General features: G+C 33.1%; 1 protein-coding gene across 3 annotated transcripts in view; it reads left to right on the top strand.

Annotated features, from left to right (window-relative positions):
• Nucleotides 1-14191, top strand: part of LOC126740403 (ATP-binding cassette sub-family D member) — a 131943-nt gene that overhangs the window by 113925 nt on the left and 3827 nt on the right. The window lies entirely within an intron of this gene.

Below are 14191 nucleotides of genomic sequence, written 5' to 3' on the forward strand. Positions count from 1 at the left end.
CTTTTTATTTTAAAAACGAAATACCCACCCTAGACAAAATTTTAATGGAGCTTGGCCGAGATGACAGTATTCCGTTGATAAGTAGAAAACTTTTATGGAAAACTTTAAAAAATATGGATTTTGCCTGGGAAAAGCATAACCGCAAAGCACTTTTACTGGAGAGCGACGAAATTGTTTGTTGGAGACGACAATACTTGAGAAGTATCAAGCAGTACCGCAGGGTGCTCCCTGCGGTTTTTTATCTTGATGAGACGAAAGTTTTTAAAGAAAGTTTTTTATCTTGATGAGACGTGGATTAACGAAGGTTATATAGTCCAAAAAATGTGGCAAGACAAAAATATAACCAGTGCTCGCCAAGCTTTCATAGAAGGCCTGTCTACGGGTATTAAAGTACCTTCGGGAAAAGGAAAAAGACTTGTAATCACACATATTGGAAGCGAAGAGGGATTTTTAAAAGAAGGTCTGCTAACCTTTGAGTCGACTCGCACAGGAGATTACCATGAAGACATGAACTCAGACGTTTTCGAGGACTATTTTGGTGAAATGATAAAATTTCTTCCGGCTAATTCGGTGGTGGTTATGGATAACGCAAGCTATCATTCACGGCGAATAGAGAAGACGCCAACTTCAAGTTGGAGAAAGCAAGAAATTATCGATTGGCTGACTGCAAAAGGTATTGCGTTTGAAGCAAATTTGATAAAAAAAGAACTGCTGGCAATAGCAAACTTACACAAAACTCGTTTCATGAAATACGCCGTGGAAGATATAGCCGAAAAATATAATATAACTGTACTGCGCTTACCGCCATATCATTGCGAACTAAATCCTATAGAACTGATATGGGCGCAGGTAAAAGGATTTGTAGCAAGACAAAACACGACTTTTAAAATGAAAGATGTTAAGCTACTGTTTAATCAAGCCATTACGGAAGCGACACCAGAGAATTGGCGAAAAGCAGTCCAGCATGTAATTAAGCAAGAGGACAAAATGTGGGATCTTGACATCCTCATCGATCAGACAGTCGATCCTTTAATTATAATGTCAAGAGGTGATGACAGTTCGTCAGATGACGAAGAAGACTACAATCTATTATAATTTAAAATTGTTATACACTGTTCAAAAAGTGCCAGATCCAAAAGTGACATTTTCAACTGTTTTACTCTACATATTATGTTCAATAAATTTGTGAAAAAAATATATTATTCCATTTAAACAAAAGTAACTTTCTAAAATAAAATAGCATTTAAGTACATTAATTATAAGGTAAACAACAAGTCCCAGTTGCACGCCTTTGGCGAACCGTTTTCAATGTTTATCAGTGGGTAACAATGGGCAAAACTCATAAATTGACCCAAAACCGGGTGGCACTACCTGCAATCAACGAAAAGAAAGAATTTTACATTGAAACTAATACCCAACTAAGGTAGTGGCATAAAATATTGGTGGATCACCAGGTGCCACTTTTGCATACCTAATGAGGTTTTATTGCTCTACACACTTCTGAAATAGAGTATAGCAATTTATTAAATTTTATGGAAACTAAAGTAGTCGCTGGAAAAGTTAATTGGTCCGTCCACATTTACTTTGTGAACGTCCAAATAGGTTAATTTTTTTTTCTTTTTATAGTATTTATTTGTTTTTCTCTCCAAATTAAAACTACCATTTTAATTTAAATTTCTCCTTTTATTATAACCAATTTAATTAATATTTTCTAAGTCTTAACAACAACAAATCTGCGTGTGTACGATAACCTTTAAATTTCTAAATTCCTTTGGCTTCTGCTGAACGGAGACCAGAGAGATTTACTTTCTTGTTAGCACCTTTACGCACCGCACATTCCAGTGTCGGGATCTATACGTTTATTTTCGCAACTGTTGTCTTAATCTTACCGCATCACATATCGTGATTTACTTATCCAACCCGCAACCCCTCTTAGTGATTAAACCCGAATTAGAAGACCCAAGAAGTCCAGAGCAGGCCTGCTGAAGCCGGATACAGACACCTTAAGATAAGGATCTTTAAAGGCTGGTTTTTCGACCTTTCCACATTTACTTTTAATCACAAACATACACTCCACTTTAAATCTCTTACTGAATTGTCTAAATCCACCTTGTGCTTAAATACAAATATAAGTAACAATTTTAATTAAAAAAAAAGAAAAATAGTTTTTTTCTTACTAGAACAACCATTAATATTCCTCTTAAAAAGTTTTTTTCTAATAAATGTTTTCTTTAATGTAAATACTTATCTACCCATAATACAGTCAACATCATTTTCAACCCCCACAAAAGAAACCCAAACAAAAGCAGTAAAACTCTTCTTGACGATGTAGTTTGGGAATTTTGCGAAAAACTGTTATTATTCATCATGTGGCGACAAAGGAGAGTTTGGAAACAAGTCCACAAAATTGGTTTCTTTTAGAGAAAATTTCGAAACAATCGAAAAATGTTAATGGAACAAATATTAACCCATCAGATCGCTTACGATTGAATTTCTTAGAAAAATGGGTCAGTACAGAGAAGAAAAGCGCTACATATTAAACATGGAAGAAAAAATTCATCTCATAACATGCTAAAGGATGGAATCTGATTCCAAATTTAAAACCAAGAACTGTGGTTGTAATCGTTAACACCCCATACCACAATACAATAAGAGAAAGCACCAACAACTTTGTCAAGAAAAAGGGAAATAAAGAGATATGTAACAAACAAGAACGCAAACTTTAATTTTAATCAAGTTGTGGGATACGGTGATGACTTTTTTAAAGAATTTTCACCCAACCCCGTTGTGAGCATGCAAAACAAATTGACAAGAATATATTTCAAAAGAACCATCAGTAGATATTGTTGGGGATCAGCTTCTTATTAATATAGATGAAACTGATACAGTTTCAAATGGACCCGATGATTCCACCGCACTATTGGTGGTTGTCCCAAAGTTCGGATGCTGATAATGGACGTTACTTGCTGGCTAGACTGAGAGACCCATCTATCTTAAAAACCCTGAGGCTCTATCTGGCATACCTCCACGACCAACCCTCGAATGTATGTTTTGAAGGGCACACCAACACCAGTGTCAAATTAATGCTGGCATCTGACGGACTACCTACTGACTTAGATTCCCTGCGACGTCTTTATAACCGCTTCCACGACGTCTATGGTATTGACTCGGATGAAATTGAAGAAGACCTCTCTGCTTTTAGATCCTTTTTTTCATCTGAAAGACTTTTACGGCTTCAAAAAGTTAGGGAAAGTCATGCTAACTATTTTTCTAGCGGTTCCCCATCTAGAAATAAAATTTTTTAGATAAAGTGACGCGAAAAGAGGATCAAACATCCTCTGATAAATCGGACAATAGCAAGCTTAGTGTATTTCTACTTAATATTCAGTCGTTAAGACAGAAAACTAATGATCTATTTCTTTTATTGAAAGAGCTAAATTTTCCAGAAATTGTTGCTATAACTAAACATTGGTTAAACATATATGAACCTGTCTTTATTAGAAATTACACTACAATAGCAAGATTTAACAGAAGTAATTTATCCCATTGAGGTACTATGAAAATGTCTACAATCACCGATTTTTCACCAGTGACTAAGTTTGATAACTTATTATCTGAAAAAGTTTTTGAATTTTTCATCGTTCACCATAAGTTATATGACCTCTATATTGTTTGTGTTTATAGAACACCTGACGCTGATGTACAGACTTTCTGTCTAAAACTTCTAAGCTTGCTAGAATCCATGCCTCTAAAAAGTAAATAAATTTGGTGTGGCGACCTTGACTACTGCAGTGTGTGTGTTGCTCAAGAATCTCTTCAGTCTATTTTCGATTCAATGCGTTTTTTAATGCATGTAAATTCACCAACCAGAATAACTAAAAATAGTTCCAGCACCATTGACTATATCGTGTCATCTTGTACTCTGAACTTCGTTGATTGTACTGTTCTCAATTCAGGTTTTTCTGATCATGAAGCTGTTTTGGCCAGACTTACTATTGACACTTTCAGCAAAAATAATTTTCGTAAATTAGGCCGTATTTTTGGTAAAATTTTTTTTTAAGTTCAAGAATCTATGCCAAACAGCTGACTGGAGTCTTATCTCTGATGATATCGATGGTGAGTTTTCTAGATTTGTAAAGACCTTGTCAAGTATTGCGAATAAGTCCTTTACTTATAGACCCTTCAAAATTAAGCATCATAAACCCTGGTCCACTAAAGGCTTATAGACACACATAAGCAAGGAACATGCGCTCTAACGCAAGCAACATGCGCTCTTTATCATACCTAAAAAAATTTTCGGACAGCATATGTTTTCATAATAATGTAAGGCTATACAGGAAATTATATCGAGAAGCAATAAAAGCCGCAAAAGATATTTATTATAATAACAGGCTGGCTAATTCTGGTAACGTTGCTAAAGAAACATGGTCTATTGTTAACGAATTAAGAAATAAGCCTTTTTCAACTAGCACTATCCCTTCTTCACCTGAGAATCTTAACGATTACTTTATAAACGTGGCTAAAAACCTAATGACTACGTTCAGAGGAACGCCTCTCGAATGGTTTAAGTCATATCTTAGCTACAGAAGTCAGCTTGTAAAGGTTGATACGACCATGTCGTCTAGCAGACCAATATAATGTGGGGTACCTCAAGGTTTAGTTCTGGGCCCAATTCTGTTTCTGCTGTTTATTATTGATATGGCCCATCTTAACATTAGTGGCAAAATCTGTCTCTTTACCGATGATACTAGCTTTACATGGAGCGATCCGGATAATGCGGCACTTCATGCAACTATTGCTAAAGACCTTATCGACATTAAATCGTGGTGCGATTCGAATCTTCTCTGCTTAAACATCTCAAAAACTAAAGTCTTATCTTATAAAGGTACTATCCAACCCTTTGTACTTAGCAACACCAGCTTGGACGTTGTTGAATCTGTGAAATTTTTGGGACTTATTGTTGACAGCTCTTTGAAGTGGGAATTACATATCGATGTTTTATCTAAAAAAGCTTGTTAAAAGGTCTGCTTGTTTTGCCATAAGATCCGTTTCCAGGGAATTAAATCTTTAGTCATCAAGAACAGTGTATTATGCCCTTTTTGAGTCCCATCTTCGTTACGCCCTTCCATTCTGGGGCACATGCTGTGCGACTCAGTTTGAGCTCATTTTTAAACTACAAAAGAGAGCGGTTCGCTATTTACCAAGACTTAATAGTAGAGCTCACTGCCAAGAAATGTTTAAAAGATTTAAAATATTAACTCTTCCATCTTTATTCATTCTTGAATCTATTTGCTTGGTTCGCAAGCATATATCAGAAATTCCTAATAGACCCTCTCACAATTATCCACTTCGAAACGCAGAGCATGATCTTTATGTGCCAATCCCAAGCTCAGAATTAATATAAAGCTCTATTCTTTACGGAGCTAAAAAATGCGCATCTGCCTTTGGAAATTAAATCATTGACATCTTTTCCTCGATCTCGCAATAATTTGAAATCATATTTACTGGAGAGAGCTTTATATGCAGTAGATGATTATTTTTTAATATTAATTTTTGAGTATCATGCACGCACTGGCTAATTATTAAATTTTTATGATGTAGAATAGCAATATTTTGTATTGCTAAATTTCTATAATTTTTTTTATGACTTTTTAAACATTGTATTAATGTTTTTGACTGTTTTTGTTACTTTTTTTACTTTTTTTATTTTTACTTCCATGTTACTATTTTTATTTACTTTCCTATTTTCTTACTTTTTACATTTAGTATTAGAAATTTGAGCAGGTACATTTATGTCTTTTGTACCCAGTTTTGTATGTATTTATTTAGTACTTGTATTTTGATTTATATATTTGTGTGTTTTGCTTTTTATGTATAGCTTTGTCTATAAATTTTTATAAATTTTTTGACAATAAAGCATATTTGATTGATGATAGTGAATCAGAAAGTGATGGATTTTGAATATAATAGTGAATTGAAATTGAACATGAGAAAATTGCATACCACAAAACTTCACCGTTTAAGAGGACAAAAAGCCTATCTTAGTTTGTAAATTTGACTTGAAAATATATATCATATATATAAATAATATTATTTTGCCTTTTATTGACTGAAAAGCAATATATGAATTTTCAAATATTTTGCTTTTATTAGATAAATATATTACATTTGAATTTAATAAAAAGTCCAGTACAAACAGGGTAAAAAAACATTTTTACCTGGGAAAATTTTACATTGTAGAGTAAACTGAAAAAATAGATAAAATAAAAAGAATAAATTTTATACATTTTTGTAAAAAGAAAATCGTTGTTTATTTAGGACAAAAAAATATGTAACACGGCCGATTTTTTATAAGTTTTGAAAATAAGCATTTTAAATACACCTTTTATGTTCAGGATATCTTGTATCTGTTGGGTTATTATAACTGGTTTAATTTTCTTTAAATAAAAAGTAAAAATTATTTTTTTCCTGACGCCTAGAAAAATTAAGATTTTCAAAAAGAATAAAAATTATAAAATGTAATGCCAAGCAATTCAAAAATAATCAACTTCATTCAACAAAATATATGAAATTAATTTTAAAATATTACTAAAAGGTGCGCAAATTCGTAAAGTTCACGGCTAAAATATATCAAGTGTAAACTGAGTCAAAAGTTGGGAATTTAAAATGTTCTATTAAGTTTATCGTTTTCTGTCCCTGTTGCATACTGACTCTTACATTTGCGTCTCTCATCAGCTACTTAGATATGGTTGAGTAGTAGTTAGTTGTAAGATGTATATGGTTGGCAACTAAATTACGTCACATGTATTCATTGATGTTTTTTAGGCATGAACTAAAATTAGAATTATATTTAAAAACAATGATATTAGAAACTCTCTTAAGAGTTTTCCTGACTTCTATTAAACTTGTATTTTCTTTTCAACTAACTGTGGAGGTTAGTTATGATGCCCGTAAAAAATGTTTTGGAGAAAACTGTTTTATTTTATTAAAATCTTCCAAGATTTTAAATCGACTTTTTAAAGTTCACTCTATGATTTAAAAAAATAAATATCATCTGTCGGTCTGTATCATAAAATAAAGAAAGCTGAAATAAAGCAAGAATATCTCAAAATGGAGAAAGCCCACCATCACAAAAATCAGGTGATAATCAAAGGAAAATTCTTAAAAGATTTAGATATTAAGATTAAAATTTGTTATTATATTAGAATCCATGTTTTTTACAAGTCAAAGTCAAAAATTGCTTTATTATCATAACATTATTCTTGACAAAATCATTAGGTAAAATAAAAATATAAATGTAGATATTAAATAAAAAGCATAATACTTATAATAGGAATAAAGAAATACAAAAAAAAATGAGAAAATATAAAATGCTTAAAATTACTTAATACAACATTATACATAAGTCGAAAGCTTTCAAATAATATCTTTATTTAGCAAGAAGCTACATTAAATAAAAACATAGGTGAAAAATAAACTAAAAGTGTAAATTGGCTATAACTGTATCAGGACACTCCGGTTTGTCCATGGATGGTCTCGGTAATCCAGAAACAGCATCCCGGTTCCAGAAATATCCTGTCAGAGGTAGACCATAAATTAAAACTAGACTTAACCTAAACATTATTTCCTTGCCCTACTAATTAAAAGCACAGTTAATTATTGTTTGCCTTATAGTAATAAAAATAATGTCGACTCAGGTTGATCGAGTCGGTTCGGTTGCAATCAGCCGATGACACACATTTGGAACTTGATTGACCTTGCCGACTAGACACATTGGTCCCCCCGTGTAATACTTAGAAAGGCTTCGGTAGTTCCAAGAAGCTGTAACCAGTATCCCGGTTGGCCCAACAATACCCAGTCAACAGATAAACCAACAATCAAGATGATGATTGGATTGGAAACAATGCATACTATAGTAAAACTTAATAAACTACATAATTAAAATAAAATAATAAAATAACAAACACAATTTTACTTATTCATAATAAATTTTCTCAAGAGCCCTCTGAATTGATTTAAAGTAATACAATTTTTGATGTTAGCAGGCAAGTTGTTAAATAGTATTAAACCTTTGTATAGAATTGAATTATGCATTTGGGTTGTGTTACATCTGTCGACTAGTATGAAGTCTATACGATTTCTCGTATTATAGTTATGTATATCTCCAAAAACTCTTAATTTATTACAAATATAATCGGGGAGCATCTGATGTTTTAATTTAAAAATAAACAAATAAACGTTATACAAAATTCTTTGATGTACAGACAACATATCTAGGACACCCAACATAGAGATAACAGGCGTGTAACGGTTACAATTTAGAATCAGTCTCATAGCTCTATTTTGAATTCTTTTCAGTTGGTCAATTCTATACTGTGGCAAGTTAAACAATAATGTTGAACAGAACTGTAAATGAGGAAGAGCAATGGCGTTGTAAAGTTTTAATTTGATGTACATTGACAAGTTTTTTCCAATTCTTGTGATAAATCCAACTTTTTTTGAAAATTTTCTCATTACATAATCTGCATGAGCATGGAAATTCAGATTGGCATCGAAAATTGTTCCCAAATATTTAATTTCTTTGTCGTACAAAATACTTTCCCCATTCACAGAAATCTGTACATTGCCCATGTCTATAGAACTTAATCTAGATCTCTTGCCAAATATACAAAACTTGGATTTACTTGCATTTAAACTTAGTTTATTTCTACAGAGCCAGATGAATAAGTTATTGAGTTCAACGTTCATGACCTGTTGCAGTTGATGAATGTCTTTACCCACCACATATAACATTGTATCGTCCGCAAACAACACCACATTACACCCCCGCACTACCTCCACCATATCGTTAACATACAATAAAAATAGCAAGGGGCCCAAGACCGTTCCCTGCGGTACACCATGCTTTACATTAACACTTTCAGATGAACTATTTTTGTACATGACTCGCTGAACTCTACCACTTAGATAAGATTGAAACCACTTCAATACATTATTTTTAAGGCCTAACCGTTCTAATTTCCTAATTAACATTTCTCTACTCACGGTTTCAAACGCTCTCTTAAAATCCAAAAATACAGCAAGTACTAGATTATCAGAGTCAAGGGCCTTGAGAAAATTATCAACTATATTAATAATGACAGACTCACATGAATGATTCTCACGGAACCCCGATTGGTTAGGCACAACTATTTTATTTATATTACAATGTTCGAGTAGCTGTTCCTTAACACATACTTCAAGGAGCTTCTCATAAATAGGTACGGTGTTAATTGGCCGAAATTCATTACACAATTTAGTGTTTTGCACTTTTGGAACAGGAACAACAGTAGAAAGTTTCCAGGCTTGCGGAAAAATTCCAGTACTTAAGGATGTATTGATAATATCCAGAAGACGATCACCCACAACATAAGCAACATCGCAAAGAACCTGCTTGGAGATGCCACTCTCCCCACCACCAACGTTTTTTAGATTTCCTTCATTTTAGTCATCGAAACTTTATTAAATTGTGTCAAGGTTTTCTGGACTGAAGGTGGTTCAATGAAATATGTTTGGCCATTTGCTGCTGGTGGAATATCTGCAAGAATAAGATCAATACTATTCACGAAATAATTATTAAATCTATGTGCAATATCATCCTCCTGTGTAATGATTTCATTTTCAAACTTTATTTCATTAGGCATGATTTGGTTTTTTCCTGGCAAAAGCGTCTTCAGATTTTTCCAGAGTTCTTTTTGATTATTTTTATTTAGATCTATGGTATTCGCAAAAAATCTATCCTTTTCTACTCTTATCTTGCTTACTATGTTATTTCTTATAGCTTTATATTCATTCCAAACGTTGTCGTTGTTTTCTATGGCAGCCCTTTTATATAATCGATCCCTTTCCTGCATTTACTCCCTTATATCTTGAGTTATCCATTTTTTATCGGCATATTTCTGTTTTTGCACAATTTTAATCCTTGGGCACATACTGTCAAGAATTGTTCTAATATCTCTGACAAAAGTATTAGCTAGTAAGTCAACATCTGAACTATTTCTATTCCAATTGCATGTAAGCAGTTCTTCCTGAAGTTTATGGCATTTGTAGGTCTTAAAAGACCTAGTATAACTTACTACATCCATTGGCTGTTCCTTCGATTGATCTATAGAAATTGATATAATAGAATGGTCACTAATTTTAGGAGTTTGATGGACTTTATGCGAGAGAGATTTGTCATTTGAAATTAAATAATCGATCAGAGTCTGACTTCTTTGGACTATTCTAGTTGGAGTCTTAATTATTTGACTAAACCCATTGGTATAAATGATACTTAATAATTTGTTACTATAAAAATTGTTTTTTAATAAATCAAAATTAAAATCCCCAAGGATAATGTTGGTGCCATTAAATCCACTAAGTTGCTCTAAATATCCCCCAAAAAACTCTATAAATTTGGCATCTTGTTTCTGAGGCGAATGGTACAGAACAGAGCACAAATATTTACCTCCACCCATAGATAGCTCAAAAGACAACAGCCAGACATAATCATCAATAGACAATACAGACCCCACCTTATATCTAATATCGTTTCTAATAAGGGCCAAGACCCCACCTGTTCTACTGTTGTTACTAGTGCATTGCTCCAAATTGTACCCATCAATAATCAACTCACATGGCTCAATAACCGGGGTTACGTGAGTCTCACTCAAAAGCAAGATCTTAGGCCTCCAGTCATTTACTAGTAAAATAATGTTATCTTTGTTGTTTAGATAACCTTGGCAATTAAAATAAACAATGTTGGTGTTAAGTGCAATATTTAGGTCTAATTGCTACTTAATATATTTATTCCTTTGTAACTCTTCAATTCGCTTATAGGAATCACAACTAGTTACATCCCAAGAAACGTGATTGACATTTAGCCTAAGACCATACTTTTCATTAGATACTACACAATTAATACACTTAACGCTACTTACATTACATTCTTTAACATCATGGGATCCACTACACTTTGCACACACTTTATTTTCTTTACACTCTTTCAGTAAATGACCATACCGACAGCACTTGAAACACCTTCGGATACCATATTCGTTAAAGACAGGACAACGGTTCCAACCAATGTTCATCTTCTCCTTTTCAATAAACACTGCATACGTGGTAGCATCAACTTCCAAAATCATATTGAACTTTTTGTTTACGATTTTAGTTTTTCTCACAATTTGAATTTTCCGGTTTGGAGATTCTGGAACATTATTTTGACTCTTTATTTTGGCCAAAATTTCATTATCTGATAGGTTGTACTCAGACTCGTTAATGCCCACCACCTTAATCCTGTGCTCTAAAAGTTTTGGTACCTCAACACTGTAGTTGTCACCCATGTTGTTCTGGATCTGCGACTGTATCGAAGTTAGCTCCTTCTCATTGCCACACTTAATGATAACGCCGCCACTTTTGGTTGCTTTTCCTAGAGATAAACCGGCTCCAATAACAGTAGGATTGACTTTCTTTCTCAAATCCTCCTTCACTTGCTTTACATCTTTCTCCGGACACTTTTGCTTTACAACCAAAACTTTGCTATCATTTTTGGTGCCTATTGCTGCAGCATATGACAACTTGGAGTTCACACTTGATGGGGCTGTTGACGGCTTACATTCCTTCAGGCTGGCAATTTCACGTTTCAAATTCTGGTTTTCGTTTAACAGGAGATCGACTTTTTGATTTAACTCGTTAGTTCTACTGACTAAGAGCTGCAAGGTGGCCATAATATCTCCTACATTATCTAAATCAATAACAATATCATCTGTGCGGCTTCTTTTCCTAGCGCGCTCTGTTTTGTATGCACTATCACTAGATGCAGAGGGATCACACGATTCACATTTCCATGTCGATTTTCTCAAATGAAAACCGCGCATGTCAACATTAACACACTTTCCATGAAAATACTTAGCACACCTGGTACATTGTATTATCGACTTAATGTCATCAAATACTAAATTACATTTAGCACAATTACTTTCTGGATCACCGTCATCCGTAGTACTTCCTCCAGCCATTATTTCATTAGTTAATCACAATTTCAAAATCACCCCGTATATGAATTAAATATAAGTTAATTTAGACAAATACTGTTTACAATAGAACACCCGTTAATGTAAACACTGTAATTATCACGTACGTGCACTATATTTATGTTATACTTATTACACAAATTAGAGAAATAAAAATTAAATTTTACTGATTTATGGCAACCGTGATTCTAAAATAAGTCAATACTTAGCTTGAAAGATGCAAAATTTTAAAAGACTTATTTTGATATAAATTATTAATCAAAAACTGTACTTTAACCCTTTGAAACACGCGAAAAACTATGGATCGCCTATCATACGTGTTAACTGCTTGGACTACTACTAAATCACAAAACACCACTGCATTACCGGTATTTAACCTATCATAGAGCACTCGAAGAAATGCGAAAATTCCGTCCCCGGTGCTCGGATCCTGCCGAAATCCAAACTGCTCAATACTCAAAATATCATGTCGTTTAAGAAATATATTTACTCCTACTTTAACAAGTCTTTAAAGGGCGTTTGACAAAAAATACGCAAAGATATATCCCAACCTGAGCTAGTTTTATTTTTAATTTTAGAAAGAGAGAGAGAGATATTTATTATAGACGCACCGGTAACTTAGACCTTTTGGTGTCTATCAGAATTTTTTAATAGTTATATAAGTAAGCAACTGAAAATATCTGTAAAAAGTCTATGTACAATACAAAAGTATGAGCATGTGTATTTTAGAAAAAATTTCCCTAATTTCTAAAGAGGCAGTGGGAGCAGAAAGGTATATTATATTCAGTTTCATGTTAGTAATATAATCATGTTAGTAATATAAATCATGTTAGTTTCATCAAAGAATAGGAGCTACAAGAAGTTTTAAAAGTATATTCCATCAATAATAGAATGATAAATATGGACAATATCATCTATATCCAAAAACAATTGATCATATTATATCTGTTGTAAACTCCTGGCAGGAATTGCTTATGCCAATAGACATACTTAATTTTACATGAAATATTAAACAAAGATATAAATATCACCTACTTCACTAATATAGCTATACCTTCCGATTCCATTATGCTTAAAAAAAATATTATTTACTGTATTTATGTTAAGTGAACGAGTGTCTGAAAAAAAAGCCCGAACTCGTCGATTTTGATATTTAATTTAGGGTTTTTCAACGCAGAAATGAAATAAACAGGGTGACTAAAAAAAAGACATGATGTCATCAATATGTTTTTTCAACGGAAACCACCATTTTTTAATGCAGAATCAGAAAGAACGTATTTATTTACAAAGGATATGGTACAAATGAATAGTGGTTACATAAGCAATTTTAAACGAAAAATGATGATGAAATGTAAGATTAAATACCTATCTAAATTAAATGTTCGAATTGAGCACCGTTAACAACCTGACAATAGGCAAGGCGATTTAAAAATTATTTTTGAACGTTGTCAATGGCATCTGGAGTAATATTTCTAATTTACTGGCGTATTTGTTCTTTTAAATCTTCTAAACTCACTGGTTTAGTGACATACACTTTACTTTTTAAGTATCCTTATAAAAAATAATTGAGGGAAGTTAAATCTGGCGATCTGGGTGGCCATTCAATAAACCCTCTTCTACCTATCCAACGATTTGGAAAAACTTCATCTAGATAATTGCGAATGGGTAAAGCATAGTGTGGCGAGGCTCGATTTTGCTGAAAAGAAAAGATTACGTTGGTGCATGTCGGGTTCTTCCAAATCCGGATACAAAGTTATCAGAGCGGGGATAAGATCATTTTAAAGAAAGTCTAAATACCTCTCTCCAGTGAGAGTGTCATAAAAAAGTAAGACCTTAAAACTCTTCCTTCCACTACACATTGACTTTTTGTGGGTGTTGTGTATACCAATAAAGGTTTTCGGTCGCCCAGTATCGACAATTCTGTCTATTCACATGGCCGTTTAGATTCAACGTTGTCTTGTCAGAAAATATTATCCGTTTTACAAAATTATTGTTATCATTACATAATTGCTGCATTTGCTCACAAAATACATTTCAGCGATCAAAATCATCTTCCGATAGCTCTTGAAGTAAGAATATTCTGTAAATCGTGATAAATTAACATTAGAACCCGCGCCTATGATTGTGGCTTTGGGATT

The sequence above is a fragment of the Anthonomus grandis genome, chromosome 9 (assembly GCF_022605725.1).
Source record: "Anthonomus grandis grandis chromosome 9, icAntGran1.3, whole genome shotgun sequence".
NCBI classification, from domain to species: Eukaryota; Metazoa; Arthropoda; class Insecta; order Coleoptera; family Curculionidae; genus Anthonomus; species Anthonomus grandis.